Genomic DNA, 26,518 nt, shown 5'->3' on the forward strand with positions numbered 1-26,518 from the left:
GAGCGAGAGAGAAAAAGACTGCGAGACATATTTGCAGCACCATCTGACGAAGAATCTTTCGAAGGGTTTACGGAGAGAATGGAGGAGGGGCTGGTTAGCTCAGAGGAGGATGAGATGGATTGGACTCGGGTAAGGGAGGAATTGGGTGCCACTGGCCATGATGGGACAGAAGATGAATGGGGACCTTCAGGATTAGACCCATGGCTTAGCTGGAGGGATGGGACGGGATCCACAGCTGGAGATGCTGTTGGGCGTAGTCAGAGGTGTTCCAGCTCTGACGAGGAAAGTGATGAGGAAACGCCCGGGTTAAGGAGGACAGCTGACAGTGATGAAGATTTGTAACTGGCATAAAATGGGGCTTGGGAGCAATTGCAAATTGCGTCGGGCAAGGTAATCTGGGCAAACGCTTGGGATCCGTGTGTGTGTGGGACGCTTCCCTGAAGACTTGTGTGCTTTCCTGTGCTGAGACGTAAGTTGATTGGAATCCAAGGTCAGACGGCGGGAGGGATTGTGTGGGCATTTGTTTGTGCAAACCTGTGCTTACTCTTATTAGCTTGACCTTCCGTCGTCTTTCTGACGGACGCCATCTCCTGCTTTGAGAACCCGGACTGAACTGACCACGGCTTGTCTTCCCCCCTTCTTGGACTTGGAAAAACTACAAACGTCTGCTTCTGGCTTTGATCTACGGAACGGAACTGGTCTACTCTACTTCTGCAATCCTTGGCTGAATTGCTCGTGTTGGAGATCCTGTCTACTGTGTGTGTGTGGGAGCGACGCAAGTTACTCTAAGCACAGTGCTGGCAGCAGAGAGGAATCTGCTGCCAATTAGTTGCATTCTTTGTATCTTTTGTTCCTTGGCTTTTGTTCTGTTAATACCTAGGCTGAAGCAAGCAGTTTGTTTTTACCCGGATTAAACTCCGGTTTAATCCGGTTTATCTTTTGAACATTTACTTTTGTCCCTTTTTTGCTACTAAAGGCAAAAACTGCCTGGCCCTTGTGTTTTTACGGGCATTTTTGAGTTCTGTAATCTAATAAACTCTGTTACTTTGAATCTTGTGGCGTTCTGTCTTTGACAGATTGCCCGACGCCCATAAAAAGTTTATTGCAGCAATAAACCCGTCAGGAAGACGATGGATGAGTTAAGAGCCAAAGTAGACCAATTGCAAACGGCCTTTACCGTAAGCCAAACAGCTTTTGCTGTGAAAGGACATGTTTTGACTCCTGAACGCTTTGACGGAACCAGGTGCAAGTTGCCAACCTTTTTGGCACAAGTGGAGCTTTATTTTTCACAGCTCAGTGTTCATGCTTTTCCTACTGACACTAGTAAGGTGGCTTTTATTTTGAGTTTGTTGACCGGTCCCGCAGGACAATGGGCCACTAATTTAATTTTGGGAAATGACCCAGTCAAGGACAATTTGAATAATTTCAAAAAGTTGTTAACTGATACTTTTGGGGATCCTCTCCGCACGGAGAACGCTGGGTGGGCTCTGTATCGGTTGAAACAGGGAAAGGGGACTGTTTTGGATTACTTAAATAAGTTTAACCTGTATCGCCACCAGCTGGATTGGGGGGAAAATGCATTCATGCTTTTATTTACTGCCGGGTTAAGTGATATGCTCCAGGATGAATTAGCACGCTTGGAGCCGGCTGAAAGCTGGGACGCCTTAGTAGCTAAGGTGCTGCGTTTAGACGCAAGGTTCGAGGCTCGTAAACACTCAAAAGCAATGTGTGCGCCACCCATGCATGTAACCAGGGCACCTGTGGTGATGGGGGAAGAGCCCATGGAGCTTGGGGTCTTTAAAAAACTGTCTACAGAGGAAAAGAGCCGTAGGAGGCAGCTGGGCTTGTGTTTGTACTGTGGGAATGCTGGGCATTTTGCCAAAAATTGTAATGTGAAACCTTCCCAGCTTTCGGGAAAAGGCCAGCCCTAGTGCGACGTGAGTCCAACGCACTAGGGCTCCTCAAGCAGTCAACTGAGGGGAGGAAGCATGTTTTCGTACCCATTACATTATCTGTTGGGGGAAGGGAACTTGTTTCTACTCTGGCACTGCTGGACTCAGGAGCTACGGTCTCCTATATAGATATTGAGTTTGCTAAGAAGCATGGCATTCCTAGAGTGCGCAAGGCATGCGACGTGTGGGTGGAGGGAGCAGATGGGAGACTGCTGGAGACTGGGGTGGTTAACCAGGAAACCTCAGCAGTAACGTGGGAGGTGCAGGGAGTAACGGGAACGTTTGTGTGGGATATTACGAGCTTGCCTAGATATGATGTGATCCTGGGGATGGATTGGCTAGCTGTAGTAAACCCACAAGTGGATTGGGCAACACGTAAAGTGATCTTAAAGAGGCAGGATTGTTGCACTTTAAACGTTACTCATGCTGATATGGAGGGAGTGCCTGCTGAGTATGGGGAGTTCTCTGATGTATTTTGTAAAAGAGAAGCGGACAAATTACCACCGCACAGGCCATATGATTGCGCCATCAAGCTGGCAGAAGGTGCGAAACTGCCAGCAGGGAGGCTGTATGCCTTGACTGTACCGGAAAGGCAAGCTTTGCGGGAGTTTTTAGATGAAAATTTAGCCAAGGGGTTTATTCGCCCATCTAGTTCTCCAACTGCGGCACCAGTATTCTTTGTAGCCAAAAAGACTGGGGAACTTAGGTTGGTCTGCGACTATCGGATCCTAAACAAATACACCATTCGGGATAGGTACCCGCTCCCTTTAATCTCGGAACTGTTATCAAGGGTGCAAGGGGCTAAGGTCTTTACCAAGCTTGACCTGCGGGGGGCCTATAACTTAATCCGTATACGGGAAGGGGATGAATGGAAGACGGCATTTAACACGTGTTTCGGATGCCACGAGTTCCGAGTCATGCCTTTTGGGCTTTGTAATGCTCCTGCGGTCTTCCAGAGGTTCATGAACGATGTGTTCAGGGACCTAATTGACCAATTTTTAGTGATTTATTTGGATGATATCTTGATTTTTTCTAAGGACGAGAAAGAACATCGTCAACATGTCAAGCAGGTTCTGCACCGACTGCGGGCTAATGGGCTTTTCGCCAAGGCTTCCAAATGCGTCTTTCATGTGCCTGAAGTGGAGTTCCTAGGTCATGTAGTGTCAGGTAGGGAACTTAAAATGGACCCACATAAGGTTGACGCCGTCAACTCATGGCAGGAGCTGAAAACTAAGAAGGATGTACAAAGGTTCTTAGGTTTCGCTAATTACTACCGGGAGTTTATTCCGAATTTTGCAAAGCTCACGGTACCTTTGACGCAGCTTCTGCGCAAGAAACAGCCATTTGTGTGGGGGCGGGAAGCTCACGAGGCGTTTCTACAACTTAAGTCTAGTTTTCAATCGGACAACATACTAACCCATCCTGATGTTGACAAACCGTTCGTGGTAGAAGCGGACGCTTCTAGCTACGCGTTGGGGGCTGTATTGTCTCAGAAGGACTCCTCAGGGACCTTGCGTCCCTGTGGATTTTACTCGCGGCAACTAACACCCTTCGAGCAGAACTATACCATATGGGAGAAGGAGTTGTTGGCGATTAAGGTGGCGTTTGAGGTGTGGCGGCACTGGCTTGAAGGGGCACGGCACCAGATCGTGGTCAGATCTGATCACAAGAACTTAGAGCACTTGCAAACAGCAAAGAAGTTAAACCAGCGTCAAATCCGATGGGCTTTGTTTTTCTCCAGGTTTAACTTCAAGGTGCAGTTCGTAGAGGGGAAGGCAAACTTGCGGGCCGATGCTTTATCCCGCAAGCCGGAGTTTAAGACCAATGAGCAGGTTGTATGTCAGACCATCTTGCCTACTGCCTCTCTGTGTGTTGTAGATAATGAGCTCGGGTTACATGACCAGATCCTTGCGGCTCAGAGGGATGATGTGTGGACACAGGAGCAACTGATGCTGCTCTCAGCAGGTAACCGTACCATACTGCCGCATCTACAAGATCAAGACGGAGTATTGGTACGCAGGGGGCAGGTCTACGTACCAGTGGGGGCCCTCAGGTTGGAGGTGATTAGAGCCCACCATGACGAACCCATGGCTGGGCACTTTGGCAGATTCAAGACCGTGCAGCTCATTACCAGGAGCTATTGGTGGCCAAAGATGCGGCAAGACATTCTGCGCTTTTGTGACAGCTGCGCCGTTTGCCAGCAGAGTAAGACGCCTGTTGGGCGCCCTAGAGGGTTGTTGTCGTCTTTACCTGTTCCGGACAGGCCATGGCAAATCATTTCCATGGATTTCATTTCAGATTTGCCTAAGTCTGGGGGTTATACTTGTATTTGGGTGGTGGTGGATTTATTTAGTAAACTGGCTCATTTTATTCCTTGTTCAACCATTCCGGCGGCCCCTACGTTGGCCTTACTATTTACTAAGCACATCTATCGTTTGCACGGAGCACCCGAGGTGATTATTTCAGATAGGGCTCCGCAATTTGTGTCACGCTTTTGGAAACATTTCCATGAGTGTTTGGGGACTAAGTTAAACGTTTCTTCAGCTTTCCATCCGCAAACGGATGGACAGTCGGAACGGGTTAATGGGCTCTTAGAGCAATATCTGCGTTGTTTTTGTTTAGACCAACCCACGGCTTGGGTGAAGTGGCTACCGGTGGCGGAATTTGCTTACAACAATGCGGTGCACACATCTAGTCAGCATACGCCGTTTGAGCTAACTTATGGTTTTCACCCACGGGGAGGTGTGGCGCCGTCGACCAATGTGGTCTCTTCGGACCCTGTGTACCGCTCTACGGAAATGGCTGCATTGCATGATGTTGCCCGTCGCTTACTGCTGGAAGCTAAGGCAACGCAGAAGTCTCAGGCTGACCGCCACAGGCAGGCAGGGGAGGAGTTGGAAGAAGGGGATTTGGTGTGGTTATCTTCCAAACATATTAAACAGGCTGGGGGAAAGTTTGCGCCTCGGTATTTGGGTCCCTTTCCTATCGTTAAAAAGATTTCTTCCGTTGCGTTTCGTTTGCGTTTACCGTCTAGTTTAAAGGTCCATCCAGTCTTTCATCGTTCACTGTTGAAACTTGATACCTCTAGTCGTCGTGGTGCTATAGCGGAGGGTATCACTGCCACTTCTCCGCCATCGGGGGAGGAGGCCTTTGTGAGAGGGGATAGTGTTATGATTGAGCCTCATGGCTCTGTTACTGACAGACGTGGGCGTAAGACTCCTCGGGAGTCAGATACTCTCGAGGAGCGAGAGAGAAAAAGACTGCGAGACATATTTGCAGCACCATCTGACGAAGAATCTTTCGAAGGGTTTACGGAGAGAATGGAGGAGGGGCTGGTTAGCTCAGAGGAGGATGAGATGGATTGGACTCGGGTAAGGGAGGAATTGGGTGCCACTGGCCATGATGGGACAGAAGATGAATGGGGACCTTCAGGATTAGACCCATGGCTTAGCTGGAGGGATGGGACGGGATCCACAGCTGGAGATGCTGTTGGGCGTAGTCAGAGGTGTTCCAGCTCTGACGAGGAAAGTGATGAGGAAACGCCCGGGTTAAGGAGGACAGCTGACAGTGATGAAGATTTGTAACTGGCATAAAATGGGGCTTGGGAGCAATTGCAAATTGCGTCGGGCAAGGTAATCTGGGCAAACGCTTGGGATCCGTGTGTGTGTGGGACGCTTCCCTGAAGACTTGTGTGCTTTCCTGTGCTGAGACGTAAGTTGATTGGAATCCAAGGTCAGACGGCGGGAGGGATTGTGTGGGCATTTGTTTGTGCAAACCTGTGCTTACTCTTATTAGCTTGACCTTCCGTCGTCTTTCTGACGGACGCCATCTCCTGCTTTGAGAACCCGGACTGAACTGACCACGGCTTGTCTTCCCCCCTTCTTGGACTTGGAAAAACTACAAACGTCTGCTTCTGGCTTTGATCTACGGAACGGAACTGGTCTACTCTACTTCTGCAATCCTTGGCTGAATTGCTCGTGTTGGAGATCCTGTCTACTGTGTGTGTGTGGGAGCGACGCAAGTTACTCTAAGCACAGTGCTGGCAGCAGAGAGGAATCTGCTGCCAATTAGTTGCATTCTTTGTATCTTTTGTTCCTTGGCTTTTGTTCTGTTAATACCTAGGCTGAAGCAAGCAGTTTGTTTTTACCCGGATTAAACTCCGGTTTAATCCGGTTTATCTTTTGAACATTTACTTTTGTCCCTTTTTTGCTACTAAAGGCAAAAACTGCCTGGCCCTTGTGTTTTTACGGGCATTTTTGAGTTCTGTAATCTAATAAACTCTGTTACTTTGAATCTTGTGGCGTTCTGTCTTTGACAGTAGCTCACTTATTAGTTACAGCTGAGTCAGGTCAGGATATACACACTATACCTGCTGTGAATTATTACAAAGATTATGCACACCAAAAAGTGTTTAAAACACAATACAAAATAAACCAGTAGTCTGCCAGAAAGATGGCTGGTTCATTGCAAAATCTGCTCTACTGAATCTGGTATAAAAATATACGAGTCAGACTGTGTGCATATTATAAATTTATTTACTTGAATATTTCTGAACCGGGTATGGATGCATGTGTGTGTTTTTCTTTATGGCTATGTTCGGGGAGGGGTGGCGATGGCTGCGATTGAGGCCTGGGCAATTGTATCAGGAACTGCTGCAATATCTGTTGCTACGAGACCACCAGTGTGCTTTACCAAAAGTCAATTGGGCTCTCCATCCAAAAAAAGCTTCCCTATCCCACAGTGGTTACCAAAATATAGTCCTTTAGGTGTTTGGGACTTCAACTCCCAGAAACCCTGGCCAGTTTGGCAAAAGATCAGGAATTCTAGGAACTGAAGTCTAAAATACCCAGAAGACCATAGTTTAGGAACCACTGCTCTAGAAAACAATTCCCCATACATTTTGCCTTGACCCTCAGTAAGAGCATTGTCTGGGAACAGGGACATGAGAGAAGCTTTCAATGTTAAGGATAAAAATATAATGTGTTCCAAAGTCATGCTTACCCTCAGAACAACTGTGATAGTTGAGAAAGAATTTCAAATTGCCTAGTGATCCTGAAGCTTTTCCCAAACCTTTCCCCATAACATTCACCGTGACTCCTTGCTTCAGGAATTTTGGAGTTCCTGTATGCTTTGTAGACCTAGTGTAGTAGAGATACTTAATCTGTCTGCTTGAAGCATCTGCTGAATTGAGCTGAGTTGTTCTGTGAACAGACCTGCTCTATGGACTGGGCTTGGACTAAATTACCTTTTGGTCCATTCTAACCAAACTTTATCAATATAGAAAAATGCTTCTGCTTGGCCCTTATTTCACTTTTTTGCAAGAGAGGTTGAACATCTGTGGTCCAATCAGCCCTAGCCAACATCCCTGATGGCCACTTAAGATGGCCCTGCTTAAGAAAGCTAAAGGACAGTTCACACCGTTCACTCTTAATGAGAGAATAAGACATTTTCCACATTGCAATTTGAAACCTTGCCATCTGCTATTTTCTGCATTGCTAGATGAGTGGAGAGCAGCTTTACAATCTGAGTGAACACAAAAACTTGTACAACAGTTATGGAGAGTAAGGGGGAAATATCATTAGCTTATTAGAAACAGAGGCCTCACAACTGGAGAATCATTAAAGAGCCCATTTCCCAGCGCAGCACCTCAGAAACTCTTTGGGACACTACTTGGCTGAAAAAGTAGAAAGGGTTACATTTGTTTTTAATTTTCCTAAATGTAAATCCCAGAAATTACAAGAACACTAGTCTGCCTTATGACGTTATAACTTCTAAACAAGATACCACAAAGTGTCAGATAGATTTGTTACAATGGCTGTTTCTGCCTTTCAGATTAAAAAATAGCATCTCAGAAAGTCCTGTTTTTCACTAATTTGTCAACATTAAGGCATGCTTGAATTTGAGAAATGGTAGGCTTTATCCCATAAGCCAATTTAGTTTTCAGTTATGCTAGTCAGTTGGCTACTCTTGAACTGGATTTGGACTAAATTGCCTTATAGTTCATGTTAACCAAAGTGTTAACCAAAGGAGCGCCGGTGGCGAAGTGCGTTAAAGCACTGAGCTGGAGACCGAAAGGTCCCAGGTTCAAACCCCGGGAGCGGCAGGAGCGGCCGCTGTTAGCTCTAGCTCCTGCCAAACTAGCAGTTCGAAAACATGCCAATGTGAGTAGATCAATAGATACCGCTCCGGCAGGAAGCTAACGGTGCTCCATGCAGTCATGCCAGCCACATGACCTTGGACGTGTCTACGGACAACGCCGGCTCTTCGGCTTAGAAATGGAGATGAGAACCAACCCCCAGAGTCAGACATGACTGGACTTAATGTCAGGGGAAACCTTTACCTTTGCCTAACCAAAGTGTAGCACTACAGAAAGCTGCTTTTGTGTAGCACTCATTTCAGGTAGCATTTAGTTCATCTTTTGCAAGAGATATGGGTCATGTGGCCCCATCAGTTTCCAAGCATTGCTGTTATTATGTGCTCTCTAGTCATTTCCAGTCATGGATTTTTCTTGGCAAGATTTGTTCAGAGGGGGTTTGCTTTCCTCTGAGGTTACGAAAGTGCGACTTTCCCAAAGTCACCCCAATGTTGTTGGACTGCAATTTCCATCAACCCAGTGAAGCCAGTGAGAAAGAATTCTGGGAGTTACAGTGCATAACCATATGAACAACCATGTGATTTGTGTCCCTGCTATAGATGATAATATGCTTCCAGATGTTGAACTGCAACTTCCAGTTGCATTAGCTAGTGTAGTCAGTGAAGAAAAATGCTGGGAGTTGCAGTCTATCAACATTTAGAAGGCGACATGATTTCTGCCTCTGCTGAAAGAGGTGTAGTGTGTTCAGCTGAGGTGACCATCTGTGCAAATATTGCTCTTGACTAGATGTGAGAAAGAATTTATTTCTCAGCATCCAATTTGGCATGGCATTCGCTCTGAAGTTGCCAGGTATTTCAATGTGCTGCCTTCATATGAACAAACTGGATTTAAATATCAGGGAACGTCTACATAATCAACTACTTATATACCTTTTGAGGCAAGATGAGCACTCTGATGCAAGTCTCTTTGAATCCGCTCCTAGGTTTTAAGTGAGAGAAATACTGTTGTTGTTGTTGTTGTTGTTGCTGCTGCTCTTCTTCTTCTTCTTCTTCCTCTTCTTCTTCTTCTTCTTCTTCCTCTTCTTCTTCTTCTTCTTCCTCCTCCTCCTCCTCCTCCTCCTCCTCCTCCTCCTCCTCCTCCTCCCCCTCCTTCAGAAATTATCACAGGGCTGCATGTGTTTGAATACATTTATATTTAAAATATTTAAAAATTTCAACAGAAAAATAACCCAAACGGTACCTCACTGGGATGCTTTTTAGTTTGTTTAAAAAAAAAAAAAAAGACTACTCATTGATTTGGCAAGGATGGATGAATATGGTAAATATGAGGAAGAGGAAAGGATAACTGACAGGAATGATCAAAGAGCACAGATCCCAATGCTTGTGAATTGGGGCCCCTGGGAAGAAACAGTTGTCATGTTTAACTTCGTTAATGTTGCAAATGGTTATCCAGTATGGCAGTGGGCCTGTTCTGCAGTGAAGGGAGGGTGAGAAGAAATTAATGGAACCAGATTTCATGGCTTTGGAGTGCAGGGACAAAATCTCTCTCATTCTCTTTCTCTCTCTTTCATTCATTCTCTCTTTCATTCTCTCTCTCTCTCTCTCTCTCTCTCTCTCTCTCTCTCTCTCTCTCTCTCTCTCTCTCTCTCATCCTCTCTCCCGATATCACTGTTCCCTGAGGACTCTGCTGCAGTCCTTGCAGAAGACAGAAAATTGATTTTTCCAATATATTCCTGTGAGCTAGTTTTCTTCTAATGTAAAATATTTTGCAGTAGCTTGGTTTGCACAGTTACTTTTAGATCTGTTCCTGCTGAAGATGGAAATGTTATGATACATAGGAATTTTATTATATAAAATGGGATAGAAATACAGCAAAGAAACAAATATCTTAACTTTGTTGAAATATATCAACACAGGTGCTTGAATTTTTGGAATTTCCTTGGGCAGTGGAGATTATAGTGTTGCCGATGATGATGATGACTGGGTGCCAGGACATCAGATTTGCCTGTCTACCACTGGTGCAGTGGTTCTCAACCTGTGGGTCCCCAGATGTTTTCACCTACTACTCCCAGAAATTCCAGCTAGTTTACCATCTGTTAGGATTTCTGGGAGTTGAAGGCCAAAACATCTGGGGACCTACAGGTTTAGAACCACTGCACTGGTGGCTCTCAAGATGGCATTAGCCTTTATTTAGTTTTTGTTATGACCTCCTCAGTCCCAATCACTGTTTTTGTAACATCATATATTCAGTGACATTAAATAAACCACATGTTTGGACCTCAGCTTTAGTCAATGAAAAGCAAAATATGAGCCCAGCCAGTGAAAAATGCTTGTCTCTCTTCTCTGACTGGCTTTTAGCACTGTGGTGTTCAACCTTGTAATGATTACAAGCTGCCAGAGATCATATTGCTCTCATCCCAGAATTTATGAACTGTGGCAGCATCTCTAGTGAGTTCCTCTGCTTCAAATCCATCTAATAGCTTCTACTTAACAGATATTAAGGAGAGGAGAGCAGTCATATTAGATCAGACCAAAGCACCATTTAACCTAGCACTTTGTCTATATGACAAAGTTAAATCTCAGACAGAATTTTAATCTGAGCCAGAGAACAACCCTCCTCCTTTCCTTCACACCTGGTTATCTCACTGCTGCTGGTTAAATAGTTTCTAAGGCCCCTTCTACACTGCCAGAAGACTCAGATAATCAAAGCAGATAATCCACATTATCTGCTTTGAACTGGATTATATGAATCTACGCTGCCAGATAATCTGGATTTTATATAGCTGTGTAGAAGGGGCATCAATTAGGTGGATGGGAATTGAGGTTCACCTCTTCCCCCTTCACCCATAACATATACAATTCTGCTTGTATATAAAGCACCCCAGGTTCTGTCCAGTGTATTATTACTTGGGTTCGGTCTCTACTATTAGTTAATGAAAGGCTTTTTGAGCATCAAAGACTTAGAACCCATTCAAGAATCTCGGAATCTCTGAGATATCATCCAACAATGTGGTACATTCTAACAGGTGTTGCTTTTTGTCATTGTGCTGCTATGATCCTATCTATGGAGATTTAATCTAAGTTGCTTCCATTTTCAATTGGAATTCCTCCTGAGGCATCTACCAATACTGAAACCACACTTATTATCCATTCCTGCAGGTGCTGAATCTCAATCTGTAGGCCTCAGTATTTCAAAATATGTGCTCTCTCTCCTTCCCTCCCTCCCTCCCTCCCTCTCTCTCTCTCTCTCTCTGTCTTTGATTACCATGATTACTAAACATAACTGTTGATTTGAACATGAACTTTATCAATACTTTCCCTTTCCTCTAAGCAGTACTCAATTTAATCAATTTGCAGGGAGCTAATGATCACTAGTGTCAATCCAAACTGAACCTGAGAGAACACACCCATTTCCAAAAAGGGACTGATTAAAATGGCCCATATCAAAGTCTGCTAACTTTTTTGTTTGCACTTTGTTTGAGGAGCAAACATGCATGTTTGAAATGTGCAATTTTTCAAGGGAAAAAAGAGAAAGAACATTGCTACTGGGAATTTAAGATCTAATCCTTTTGATTAGAACCAAATAGAGACAAATTGGTGACTCACTTCTGAATGGTAACTTAATACGTAGTTAAATGCTGCTGATTCAACTGTGAATATCAGTAGGAATGTCTGTTAAGTGAAAAAGCAGGGCTACTTCTTCCACTCCCAATTCTACACTACAAATACTTCTTCTCAAAACAACTATTCTGTTTTTTTTAAAAAATGTTAACATAACTTTTACATTTTCTTTAATAATAACAGAAGCACAATAATGCACAATATAACTATACTGAGCTAAATAAGAACAGAGTATGACTGCCATATCCACAGTATTATTATTGTCCTGGTTTTAATTCTGTTAGTGTGTTTTATTGTTTTATATAGTTATAATGTTTTTAATTGATTGTTCTGTGTTTTAACTGTCTTGTTGGACTTGTCTCCATGTGAGCCACCCTAAGTCCCTTCGGAGAGATGGAAGCGGGATACAGGAATGAAGTTATTATTATTATTGACACAAAAACATAGTATGAAACAGCAAACAAGATATATATGCAAGTGTTTAGGACTGTGTGATGTATTTTCGGATGACGCGTGCAGATCCCAGTAAGGTGGCCTTTTGCAGTTGACAGATCATAATTTTGTCAATGTTTATTGTTTCCAAATGCTGGCTGAGATCTTTTGGCATGGCACTGGGTGTGCCAATCACCACCGGGACCACCTGAGCTAGTTTATGCCAGAGCCTTTGCAGTTCGATCTTGAGTTCCTGATAGCGGCTGAGTTTTTCCTGTTGTTTTTCATCAATTTGACTGTCACCTGGTATGGCGACATCAATAATCCAAACTTGTTTCTTTTCCACAATCATGAGGTCTCGTGTGTTGTGTTCCAAAACTTTGTCAGTCTGGATTCAAAAGTCCCACAGTATTTTTGCATGCTCATTTTCCACTTCCTTTGCAGGTTTGTGATCCCACTAGTTCTTTACGACCTCCAGGTGGTACTTGTGACATAAATTCCAATGAATCATTTGGGCCACATAGTTGTGCCTCTGTTTGTAGTCCATCTGTGCAATTGTCTTACAGCAGCTGAGGATATGATCAATAGTTTCATCAGCTTCCTTGAACAGTCTGCATTTTGGGTCAACAGCTGATTTTTCGATCTTGGCCTTAATTGCATTTGTTCTGATTGCTTGCTCCTGGGCTGCAAGAATCAGGCCTTCTGTCTCCTCCTCCTTCTTTAATAAAATAAAGTTGTTGTTGTTGTTGTTGTTGTTGTTGTTATTATTATTATTATTTACACCATTTTACTTGTTCATTTACTGCTTTCTATACAAGTTATATCCTCTTATCAGTACCTCTGCCATTTTTCCCACTGAAAATAATTAGTTTCACTATTATCCATAGTTTCATGTATCCATGCAAAGCCTGGAAAGATACCCCCTGGTGATAGTGGGGTTGTACTGTACTCCAGATTTTCTTGCCTTTTTCCTTCTTTCTTGAGCCACACTGCAATCTCTTCTAATTCCTGCTGTAACTTTGGATATATCAGTCAAGATCCTGTACAGCAGTTCAGCATCATAATATTGTATAGGGCATTGCACTATGCCAAAGTTATAGCACAACTGTAGCACAACTGAGGTGTTGTGTAATGATTGCATTACTTAGACAACTCCAATCAGGGTACATCTTAATGTAAATCATCAGAATCTGGCCATAAATTTTCAGAAACAACTGAGGATTCCACCCAAAGATGGTATTTTATTTGCTGCTTTTGCGTATTCCTTCCAAAAGGCAGCTGCTTTATTAAACAAGGTTTATGGGAATTTGCAAAGAATGACAGCAAGCATACTTAGGAAAATTGTGCCTTTAAATCTATAGTGGAGCAATCTGACGGTTGGGAGAGTAATCAAAACCCAGACAAATAGATTTTTTCCAGTAAAATATAAATTCTCTTCACAATGCATTTATTCCAAGAATTGTGCATTGACCCATCAAGCATGAAAAATAAAAAATTGCCATTACCACTTAAAAGCTTCAGACAATTTTAATATTTCCCAGCTGGTTACTCAACCAGCCAGAAACAGACACATGCTTCCCTCACCTCTCATAATGCATATCCAGGAGGGAGGGAGCTAAAACATCACCTATAAATTGTACTAAATAACAATGTAGCTGGCTTATATGCAATAAGTAAGGGCCTTCTGATGATCACATCCTCATGCATACACTCAAACTTTTTCACAAATGAAAACCAAATATGGTCAATCAAGTGCAGAATGTCATCAGGATGGCAAAAATTAATGAGAATGAATATAAAGGCTAGGAGAGGTTATGTCTAAGCCTCCAGGGAAGTACAAGAGTCCATTTATAGCTCTTTAAGGCAACTGAAGTTTAGGGTGCTCTTAAAAGACATGTACATTTGTTGTTGTGTGCCTTCAAGTCATTTCTGACTTATGATGACTCTGAGATAAACCTATCATAGGGGTTTCTTGGCAGAATTTGTTGAGAGAGGATTTTCCTTAGCCTTCCTCTGAGGATGAGAGTGTCTCTTGCCTAAGGTCATCAAGTGGGTTTCCATGGCCAACTGGGGATTCTAACTCTAGTCCCCCAGTGTCCTAGTTCAACATTCAAACCACTGCAACACACTGGCTATGGACTCCATTAAAGTAAACCCAGTGGGTTTACTTTACTGAGCATTTCGGGCAGGGATCTAACCTAAAGATGGGTGTGGTTTCCCAAGCTGAGCCAAAGGCAGATCCTAGGTCCTCAGTGAAGTGGCATTTTGGCTAGAAGTGGATGATATTAGGAGAAAGCTGTTGACTCTCCCAAACTGTTATTTACCATGCAATTAAAATATATAGCTAAGGTGGGTAAGATTGGAGAAATTAATCAATGGGTAGGAATATTATTCATGTATTAAGGAAAAAATAGATAATAAGGAAATAATGAAAATAAAAGGCAAACCACTGATTTCAACAATGCAATGCTGGAAAAATGGCAAAATATATTTCCGATAAATAAAATAGATCTGCTTCCAAAGGGACTAATAGATAATAAAAAGATCAGCTATTTGGGAAATTGATAAATAATATAAAACAGAATGCAATAACAAAATTGGCAAGTTATTAAACTCTGATGGTTTAATTAAAAATGAGAGGAATGAAAAAGTAAGTGCAGAGAAAGAAACTGACTATTATGGCATGGAATGAGTCAGAGGATAACAGAATGGAAAAGGAAAGAAAACCCAGAGGAAGACTTAGACCTAATTTTAAAATGAAAATTTGAGAAAGGAGAAAAGAATTTATATTAAAAAAATAATTGAAAAAATACAACATGAAACATACTTTGATTGAGGTATGGATAGATGAATTAAACTGTGAAAAGAATAAGATTGAGAATTGAATAAAAGCAATTAAGGAAATTAAACACCTAAGAATTAAGGAAACACAATGTAAAATATTGACAAAATGGTATCGAACCCCACACCAATTGGCCCACATTACAAAATAAAACATCAAAACTTTGTTAGCATAAATGTGGGTGAATGGGAAGGTTTATTCATATATGGTGGGATTGTGAAAAACTACAAAATTTCTTCAAAACGATTTAGAGTAAGATGGAAGAATTATTAGGAAGAAAAATTGAATTACACAAAAACACTTCTTTATCCAACAAATTGAAGGTAATGGGAGGAATAAAGGCCAGATTGAAATTGCAAAATATATGATAGCAGCCACCCAAGCAACAGTTTCCTTAGGATGAAAAGATGAAGGGAAATGGGAATTTTAAAAATGGCTCGAATATTTATTAGAGTAGATGCTCCAAGAGCTAAAGAGAAAGGGAAATATAAGGATCAGAACCAAAAAATCTTCATGATTGAAGAAATAATATAAACCAATGAGAAGAGTTACATCTGTTCCCAGAGGGGGGGAAGGGGCAACCAGATAGGTATAAGTAATAGATGTATAGAACTATAAAGGATAGAATGTAATCAATAGAATGTATTATATGAGGTAAATAATAATAATATATTGTTGTGTGCATATGCTATTGTGACAATGTTACAAATTACTTACATAAAACCATATATATATATATATATAGAGAGAGAGAGAGAGAGAGAGAGAGAGAGAGCGCTAGCTAGCTAAGGGTGTGTTTAATAGTTATTTCCTCTTGCTTTACCTCTACCTCTAGACATTAAGAAATGAAACAGTTTGAATGCAAAGCTATACAGACAGATCTGTAGGGAAATGTATGCTTTCCCTCAAATATGAGCTCGTATAAGACAAAATATTGTTTTCAGAACATTCTCTGATAGCAAAGTAGGTAATCTATATTCCTAGTCATTCAAAGAATCAAAGAAAGAAAATATAAGTTCCATGCTTCTGTATTTACCAAAGAGAAACACTATTTCCATATACCCATGTCTCATAGCTTTATAAAGTTGAAAGCTAAATATCCAGTTGTATTCCTGTGCACGCTACTATTTGCCATTCCAGCATCTTTAAAAGTTAAATATCTGAATGGGGAAGTGTGTATATCTTGAATAAGGATCACAGCTATTGGTGTATTTCTGCATTGTGTCATTTTTGCAGATTCATTCTTCAATCTCTTCTAGCCTGATTCTTCATTAATCTACATTTTAAACAAAACTTTAAGAAGGTACATTTCAATATGCATCTCAAGGCATAGCTTTGACTGGTCTTGCTCTTAAAATATGCCTTCTAGTAACATTTATCTCTATATATGGACATCTATGTGTATTTTGGATTTTGATATTTGTTTTGTTTTGTTTGAAAGCTGCATTGTAATATTCAGAGACATGTCTGATAGACGGCAATGTACTATCTGCCCATTAATCTGAGCCATGCAGGTTGAGTCAGTTCATACTGGAATTACAAAGACGGAATTTATAATGCATCCTAAATCTTATTCTATATATAAATGTGCCAAAAATCTGCAGGTCCTCATTTTGCTAATGTGCCAACCCAAATACCATTACATCCACATATCTAAAAAGAAATGTTCTTGAATATATTTGAGCTGGTGAATCATGGTGCTATTAAACTTTCTTCACTAAAGAAGAATGGCTGTACTAACATATTCTCTGATGATTTTACTTTGTTGCCAGTTAAGATGGTATTGAGGGATCTCAAATGCATGCAGGGGGCAACTACCCTTCTTGACGATGTAAGGTCTAGGGACAAAGAAGATGAAGACAGATAATAAAATTTCAGTTCCATTAGCAACAGAAAAATAAATTTCCTTGAAATCCAACTATCTCTCTCTCTCTAACTGCTCCTTTCTCTGGCTGGGAACATTTAATTTCTCAAAACATCTCTGCAGTGTTTTCTGGAAAATTGTTTAAGAGCTGTATAATTAAAACTTGCCAATTACTACAAATGAAATAGCTTTACATTTGTTGGAGGTGGAAACCTTGAAGAGTCAAGACCTAGTCATTTGGCCTAGTTTATTTTTACTCCCAAGATCCAAGACATGCTTCGGACCATTCCAATTTATGATGAAATATGGAGTGATCTCTCAAGGTGCGATGTTTAGGGCCACGTGTGATGTTTGATCTTCTTCCCTTTTATTTTCACATTGTCACTTTTAAAACAACTGCTAGCATCCTGTTCAGCAGTTATGCTTGCATAAATCGGATTCATTAGTAACTAATTGGTCTTCAGGCCTATGACTGTGAGACTGTTACTACTAACTTAATTTCTCCCTCCAAACCAACCTTAATAGTGCTGCAGGATGATGTTTGCAACTCTCACCAGGATGATGTTTCCAACTCTCTCTCTCTTCACCAGCAATATGTGGTGTGGCAATGAGAAGCAGGACACAACCCCTTATTGCTCTGGAGATCACTGGCTGGTGGTGGGAGATGGAAATATATCTATACTTTACCCAAAATGCCAGCAGAACAGACCTCAAAGCTGCTGGATGCTAAGGAGACTAAGGGGTTTGGGGAATCAGGTCAGTTTACCAAAGGACATGGATTAAATATCCCTGGGCTTCATTATTGATATTTCATGGAGAGTATTGCAACGCTGCAAATATAAAATTGATAACAGATTGTAATGTTATGAACATATTTCAGTCTTGATTTTGTTGACTTTCCCCAAATCCCACAAGTATCCTTGTCTTGTCTTTGATTTACATCAAGTTCATGAATCTGTTTCTTTCCTTCTGGCAAGAAAATGTGTGCACATTTTCCCCTTATGTTAATGCATGTATATTTTTATGCAGTTCTCCCACTAACTAAAGTCTGTTTGCACCTATTTTTCAACTGTGCATATTTTAAACTGTTCACATTTCTAAAAATGTATACTTGAGACTGAGTGTATTTTTCTTTCTCCCAAAGGCTCTGCAAGCCTTGAAAATGGCCAGATTTTGCAGGCTAAGCATGTTGTTGTTCAACAAGTCTTGAGAAGTGAAAAATAGGCATTTGCCTCAAGAATACTATCCTATGAAAATTCTTTCCCATTCCTACCTAGACTGTAACTTAGAGATTTTCACTGTAAAAATGCCACAAGAACTGGAATTCAAATGCCACTCACCTGCATACCAGAGGAAAGGTTTTTTTAATTGGTTTTGTTTTATTTTTTTTAAAGATTTGGTATGATGAGACATAGTTTTGTGGCAGATTGCAGGTTCAGCATACTTAAGGTCCAAAGTTTTATATCTCACAGGTTTAATTAAATAGAGGGCTCTTTCACACTACATAATGATAGCTTTATGATTCCTCTTTAACTGCTGTGACTACTTCCAATAGAATTCTGCAGTCTGTATTTTGATGAGGTACCAAATTCTCTGGCTGAGAATTCTAAATATTCCTCCCTAAACTTCAGATCCCGGGATTCCATGGAATGTTACCATGGCAATTAAAGTGGAATGATAGTGCTAAAATTGTGTAATGTGAAAGCGCCCAGAGACTCCCAGGAACTGGAAAAATTCTTGGCCAGATAATGTAAAAGTTGAATCTTATTAGTACACACATACAGTAACGAACCAACAATATGTATTGAAAGGTATTTTTGAAACATGAAATATGCAGAACATCACATTCTGTATGGGAGAATATGGCACAGAGATCTGTCATAAATTTCCAGGTTGATTTCTCAGCTGCCATGAGAGCCAGGAATCCTGAGCTGCTCAGAGACCAAGATAGATTGCAATGCAACTTATGTGACAGGAAGACAACCTGTCAATTTGGCTGGGATGACAACCTCACAAAGACTCAGGCTGTCACCTGGACACTAATGGTTACGGATGCCAAAGTCAGAATGCAGACTAGGCATAGCATTATAAACCAGAAAGCAGAGCAAAGGTTTGATGGAACATGATATTAAAGGGTAAATAAAAAAACCTGGAGAAGAAAGATGACATTTATCTTATCAAGACAAGTGTGAACAACCAGGACTTCTTAGCTTGAGGAAGATGACTGATCAGTCATGAATGATGTGGAAAGAATAAGTAGAGAGAAATTTTAATTGGGATTCATCTAATACAACAGACTGGGTGTGATAACACCTTAACAGAAAGGGATCATACAGCTCACAGTTAGCGTTTATGCTTTGTGTCAACAGGATGTGATGCCGGCTATAAATATGCTCAGATGGTCAGATTGCTCTTCCTCAGTTCACATACTGATTAGACCTTCCTTATTCAGAAACACTGTACCTCTCACTAGCAGACTCTGGGGAAAAGCCAGAGGAAATTGCTGTCATATCTAACTCTTGCTTCCCTGCTGTATTTGGCTGACCTCTGTTGGAAATGTATTCCCAGTTTGGATAGACCTTTGGCCTGACTTAGTCCATCAATGCTTACTTTCTCATCAGTTCTTAAACGATGGACATGAACCTTTTTTTTTTTGCAACATTAGCATTCATCTCTTTAATCCCCAAGATGAATTTTCCATACCTTCATTTGAAAAATATTTTTTGACTTTGTTTTTTCAGTCCTAGGCTAAGGAGGAGAGTTTTAATTTTCGCACCTAGAAACTGTCATCAGTAAATACAGCCTGAACCGTTTCTGCAGTACACTATATGTAGCTAGATGTGATTGCATTAAGCCCAGTCTTTGAACACATGGGACATACAGCTGTGGGGTGTGAGGGGTTTAAAGTAAGAGTGGGGATGGGATACTGAACTCCTCCCTCCTTCCCTATGTTTTTCCCCTTGAAGCTTGGCTCTCCCATCCATTTTTTCCTCTAATGCTGGCTCCAGACCAACATTGAACATGAGAAGAAGAATCAAAGCTGGAAAGAAGCTTTTTCGGGGGGAAAGGCTGGATGGAGAAAAGGTTAAGGTGACTTTTGAATTCATCCTCTATTTATAGTCATACAGAATGACTGAGATCCTTGGCACATCTGGCTAATTGGAAAGCAACTTTGCCAAGGATTTGGAAAGAATGTATTGAGTTCCTTCCTTCCTTCTTGAAATATTGAAATGCCCTTCAGATACCAAATCTGTGCAAAAATATTTTAATCAATACAATAATTATGACAATAAAATGCAGAAAGTTCTTGTAATATATAATCATCATCATCATCATCATTTTACTTATATCCTGCCACCATCTCCCAAAAGGAACTTGGGGTGGCTTACAGAGCAGTGCATGATGGTGCCACATAAAACACATAAAATACATCAGCATTTATAAATATATATAACAACACCAATTGACATATTGTATATTGGCTTGAGTTTTGGACTGGGATTAGAGAGTTCAGTGTTCTCCCCGAGTTATAACACTCCCTGAGATTACTTGATCCAATCACTTTCTCTCTGTCTGATCTACCTCACAAGGTTGTTGCAAAGATACCAAGATCTATGTATGCCATTATGAATTCATTGATTTCAATTTTATTTTCTATGCAGGAAACCCGATTTCTGCACAGCAAGACAAGGCTTATTGCATGTTCTGCACACTTCATCATCCTCTCCATATTGTCCCAAATTCTCACTGGTCTATTATTATTTCTGGTTTTTGACTGGGAATGAATAATTACAAATATTCTTTACATCCCTAGTATAAATATAACTAGCAATAATAAAACAAAGTTGCCTGATTTGCAGAAAACCGTAGGTGAAGTATTCTTTAGCACTGAAATAAAATGTATTGTATCATGTATTAATGCCTAAAAATGAAAATATAGGTGGAGGGCCTGGATTTGACAGTCTTTCTAACTAAGACCTAAATTTAATTGTTCATATCAAGTAGAACAGTCACACTAAATTAATGGGTGCCAATATCCTATATTATATACTAGCTGTCCCGGCCACGCGTTGCTTTGGTGAAGTATGGTGGTATGGGAAATAAAGTATTGAGGAATTGGTAGTAGTTAAGGTAAAGGGTAAAGGTTTTCCCCTGACATTAAGTCCATTATAAATGGGTTATATAGGTGTGTGGAAGGGCCTTGAGTCTACACTGCCATATAATCCAGTTCAAATCAGATAATCTGTATTTTATAGGCAGTGTGGAAGAGGCCTAAGTGAGGCCTAACTCTGCCTGTCCCCTGGGCTGAGTGGGTTGCTAGGAGACCAAGTGGGCGGAGCTTAGCCTTCTAACTGGCAGCAATTGGATAAAAACAATTCTTCCCCTCCCTCTAATTAGGACTTTATTTTTCTTTTCTTTTTGTTGTATGAACGTAGAGGCATGGATGAGGGGTTGTGTTGCCAAGTTTAGTGTTTCTGGGATGTGTAGTTTTGTTGTTTTGTCCTAGGCCGAAATTTTTTTATCCTTTTATATATATAGATTTAGTCACGAATGTGTAACTGAGCACCATCTTCTGGCCGAAGACCCAAACCCACCTTAACAGCCAGCAGTGAATCGAAGGAAAATCTGCTCAGCTGTATGGACAGGCTAGCAGACTCTTTGCTCAATCTGGCTCCTGGCTTTTGAGATAGATTTGAGGGTATTTACAATTGTGGAGATAGAGCTATGAACATAAGCACGTAGCCGTTACTCAAAAAGGAGCAGTTACAAATCTGTACATGCAATACAGATTCTGAGGCAGTATTTATAGAAATGTTGATTTATTATCAGTTCCTGTTGACTTAATCCATCTGCTCTAGCTGGGATTAGCAGCTGGATCTAGGTGAATGATTTTGAACAAACTAGCTAAAATATGTGTATGTCTTCCAAAAGCAAAGCACAGATTTAATCTTCAGTGCAGAGTGAACCATCCGCCCCCGTCCTCCACACACATGTGAAGGAAAGGAAGGTTGTTAGTTACAAGAGTGATATTCATCCCTACAACTGCTTGACAGTGCATCTATTTATTTGTGTATATATGGCTTTAATTACCACTCTCTGTCAGTATTCTTTCCCAGACACTACTTTTGTTTACCTTGTTGTAAACAAATAAAATCCTACATTTTAAAATTACCCTGCTAGTGTTCTATTAATTTGGAGGATAAATAACTCAAAGGAATTCATCAGTAACTTCAGAGTGCAGCAATGCCAATAAAAACACCATGTTACTTATTTATTAAAACTGTAAATGGAAAAGAGATGAGATACACATTTTGCACGGCATCTCAGAAGGAAATAATTGGCTCATTAATCACAAGATCAGCTCGGCCATTCTAGGAAGGTCAAATTTAAGACTCCATCAAGGAGCAGACATCTTTGAAAAATTTATAAATGTGGATGGAAGATGGTGCATGGAAATCTGAAAAAAATTAAATGTTTTCCTGGCTTACATAGACTAAAGGTTAGAAGGAAATTTATATTGTTCAGGTTTTTTTCTCCTAACACATTTATTTCTTTGCCAGTGATCTTTGTTAAAAAAAACAACAATGTTAACACAGAAACAAAATATTCTCAGCTTCAGGGTTTGGCAAAGTATATACTTACTAAGTTTACTTTTCCAAAAGATTGCACATTTCTTTCTTTAACTGCTCTGTGAACCCTGTCATTTCATTTGGAAAAAATGTACTTAATATCAGATCTCAATGCCATCTTCTCAATCTCCATTATCTCTTCTCTATAGATTCTTTTAGCACAGTGAATTCCAGTTCTTGGATCAGACCCTGAAGATATGCAGTTATTCTACCTCATTACCTTTCCTACTGAAGCACCCTACATTTCATTTTCTTCCATAGCTGCACTCTTGAGCCTGGGGACTCCTATAGTCTAGCCAATTTCTGCCAGCTGAGTACACCAAGTTCTGCCTTCAAGTGATGTCTGGATATTTCCCCAATCATATTTACTTTTTACTACTTGCACAAAAACTCAATGTTTTGTCAACACTCTTTTGCAATTCTTTTCAGTGAAAAAGCCCAGGAACATTTCATAAAATTGTAGAGTGTTGGCCAATGGCTAACTTTTTGGGGTCAGACAATGAACACAGGGAAGGCCAAGTAGGAAACGTGAAGCACTGTCCAAAAGTAATAATCAAGGCAGGGGATGGATAACCAACAAATTGCAGACATTGAGGAGCAAAGATGAATATAAAAAATACTGGACAAGGAGGAGAAGGAGCAGAAGGATATTAATCTACTCTTTTCCGGTGCATCATGGAAGAACAAAACAGGCTTGTTTTTTAATCACCAGCATAGGTAATAGCACAAAATAGTCAAAGGAAGCAAGAAAGGAAGGAGGGAGGGAAAGAGGCATCATGTTGAATATGAGTGAGTGAAAATGAATGCTGAAATTAATGAACTTTTTAATAAAGAAAATGAATCAAGTAATTACTTTTTTCTTGAACATATCTATGTGCTATGAAAATTATATTAGCCAGAGCTGTTGAATATTATTCAAGCTTCATTTCTCATAAGCCCTAGCTAGCATGGCCAATAGTGAGGCATGATCAGGCTATTTATCTACAATGCTATTTAGCTACAGAACTAAGATAGTTATGTAACCAATCACATTCAGACTTCCAGCCAATGGTGGTGGGCATTTTGATGAAATGTTTTGGTAATGCTGATATAGGGATCGTTAAAGTTATAGCAAGTCAACAATAACACCCATATATGAGTTAAACACTTCCCATAGGATTGATCCTTTTTACCTTACCCTCTGCACTGCAGTTATTCCTCTGTTGTGGTAGACCTCTTATAACGAGAGGGCAGAAGGCACCAAATATAACGAAGCGCTGACACCAAATATAACAGACACCTCTCACTCTACACTCTTCACACAGGTGCACACGTATGTGAGAGGCGAGGATACACTGTTTGAGTTTAGATTTTCTTTTAAAATGGTAGCTGCCACCAATTTAAAATGTCTTTAGAATTTTGTTGTTAAATGTGTCTGAGGCAAGCTTCTCCCATTCCCTGCCCACACTGTTTCCACCCCTGGATCCCAAACTGATGTTCACTATGAGGCTTTTCTGTGGTATTTTATTGTTGCATTGCTGGAACTATTATAAAGGCTTCTTGATGGAAAGATACACTGTGGAGGCTTTTGAAAGTTGAAAATAGAATAAAAATTTATTTTCTTAAAACAGGCAAATGATTACTTCAGAGAGGTACATAAGCGTAAACGGTTACAGAAGTTCTTCAGCTTAACTTAGTTGTAGGTTTTCGATTTCTTCACTTAGTTTCAAACAGTTCCAACCAACCAATCTATCTATTGGTCACAAAAACCCTATTTGCTAAGAATAGTCACGATTTCCCCTGGGTTGTTAACTAACTCTAACCTAGAGTCCTTCTATTAACCAGCCCTGTAATGAGAGTCAATCCCTTGAGTTATCTTCCCCAAGAAATCCAAACTGCCTGACCTAGCCTGTCAGTTTCACAGCTCTCAGTTCTCTCTCACACACACCCTCCAAACTGCTCTTTCCTCTCCAAACCCCAAAACCGAACTGCCTCGGAGCTCCTTTTTTCTCTGCACTCTAAAACTTGACTCCTCCCATCTGCTCTGGCCAATCCTAGGATTCCCTCTCTAAGCTCCTCCCTCTTTCTAACCACACTCAAGATGGCTGCCTGGCATTCCTCTACAAAATGGAGGCCTGCCTCACTCACTGTTACCCAGGCTTCATTCCCGGCCTAATAGGTAAGGTTCACTACACCTCTCAAGGAAAGGAGGGCCAAAATTTGAATTTGTATGCCATGTGTGCATTTTATAGGCTATATATAAGTTTTTCAAGAACTGTATACTGGCTTTTAATTTGCTTCTGAGCTCAATTCAAGGTGCTGGTGCTGAGCTATAAAGCTATAAATGAATTGAGGCCAGGATATCTAAAAGGCTGACTCCTCTCAATTATGAGCCTGTCAGAAATTTGAGATCTTCAGAGGAGGCCCTGATGCATGTCCCAGCATCTCATGAAGTTGGGTTGGTAAGTACATGTAACATGACTTTCTCTGTAACAATACCTCAAATGTAGCACTCTCTACCCAAGGAAGTTATATTGGCTGTATCTCATTTAAGCTTTCACAGGGAGCCAAAACAGTGCAGTTCCACATGGCATTCAGTGTTTTTGTCAAGGACAGAACGCCACAAGATCAAAGATAACAGAGTTTATTGGATTTACAGAACTCAAAATGCCCGTAAAAGACAAGGGCAAGGCAACTTAGCCTTTAAAAACAAAAAGGGGCGAGAAAAAACATTCAAAAGATAAACCGGATTAAACCGGAGTTTAATCCGGGTAAAATCAAAACAGCTTGCTTCAGCCTGGGGAAAAACAAACAGAAGCTGGGAAACAAAGAGTTCAAAAGAATGCAACTAATTGGCAGCAGATAATTCTCTGCTGCCAGCACTATGTTTTGAGTAACTAGGAGTCACTCCTTCACACAGCAAGGCAAATTTCCAATACAAACTCAACAGCCAAGGATTGAAGCAGTAGCGTAGTCCCAATTCGTTCCGAAGGTCGAGAGGCAGAATCAGACGTTTGCAGTTTTCCAAGTCCAATAGGAGAAAGCGAGCCCGTAGTCAGTTTTCAGTCCGTAAATCCAGAGTAGCAGATGGCGTCCGTCAAGAAGACGACGGAAGGTCAAAGCTATTGAGATTAAGCAGAGGTTTTGCACAAACAAAAGCCCACACAATTCCTCCCGCCGTCTGAACCCAAATTCCAAAACAACTTACGTATCAGCACACGAAAACACACCAGTCTTCAGGAAAGCGTCCCACACAGATCCCAAGCGTTCGTCCAGATTACCTTGCCCAACGCAATTTGCAATTGCTCCCAAGCCTCATGTTATGCCAGTTACAAATCCTCATCACTATCAGCTGCCCTCCTTAACCCGGGCGTTTCCTCATCACTTTCCTCATCAGAGCTGGAACACCTCTGACTACGCCCCACAGCATCCCCAGCTGTGGATCCCGTCCCATCCCTCCAGCTTGTCCATGGGTCTAATCCTGAAGGTCCCCATTCATCTTCCATCCCATTATTGCCAGTGGCACCCAACTCCTCCCTTACCCGAGTCCAATCCATCTCATCCTCTTCCGAGCTAACCAGCTCTTCCTCCATTCTCTCCGTGAACCCCTTAAAAGACTCTTCGTCAGACGGTTCTGCAAAGATATCTCGCAGCCTCTTTCTTTCTCGCTCCTCGAGAGTATCTGACTCTCGAGGAGTCTTACGTCCACGTCTGCCAGAAGCAGAGCCATGAGGCTCAATCATAACACTATCCCCTCTCACAAAGGCCTCCTCCTCCGAAGGCGGAGAGGTGGCAGTGATATCCTCCGCTATAGCATTACGACGACTGGAGGTATCCAATTTCAACAGCGAACGATGGAACACTGGATGGACCTTTAAACTAGACGGTAAACGCAAACGAAACGCAACGGAAGAGATCTTTTTAACTATAGGAAAGGGACCCAAATACCGAGGCGCAAACTTTCCCCCAGCCTGTTTAATATGCTTGGAAGACAACCACACCAAATCCCCTTCTTCCAACTCCTCCCCTGCCTGCCTGCGGCGATCGGCCTGAGTCTTTTGCGTTGCCTTAGCTTCCAACAGTAAGCGACGGGCAACATCATGCA

At 41.3% G+C, this 26,518-nt stretch overlaps 1 protein-coding gene and 1 long non-coding RNA gene across 2 annotated transcripts in view; both read right to left on the reverse strand.

Moving 5' to 3' along the window:
• Window positions 1-26,518, reverse strand: part of galnt18 (polypeptide N-acetylgalactosaminyltransferase 18) — a 462,670-nt gene that overhangs the window by 9,706 nt on the left and 426,446 nt on the right. The window lies entirely within an intron of this gene.
• LOC134295391 (uncharacterized) lies at window positions 25,042-26,181 on the reverse strand. Its single transcript, XR_010001943.1, has 2 exons — window positions 25,622-26,181; window positions 25,042-25,535 (listed from the first exon to the last, which is right to left on the reverse strand). It is a non-coding gene; the product is annotated as an uncharacterized LOC134295391 (long non-coding RNA).

This window comes from Anolis carolinensis, chromosome 1, assembly GCF_035594765.1.
Source record: "Anolis carolinensis isolate JA03-04 chromosome 1, rAnoCar3.1.pri, whole genome shotgun sequence".
NCBI lineage: Eukaryota > Metazoa > Chordata > Lepidosauria > Squamata > Dactyloidae > Anolis > Anolis carolinensis.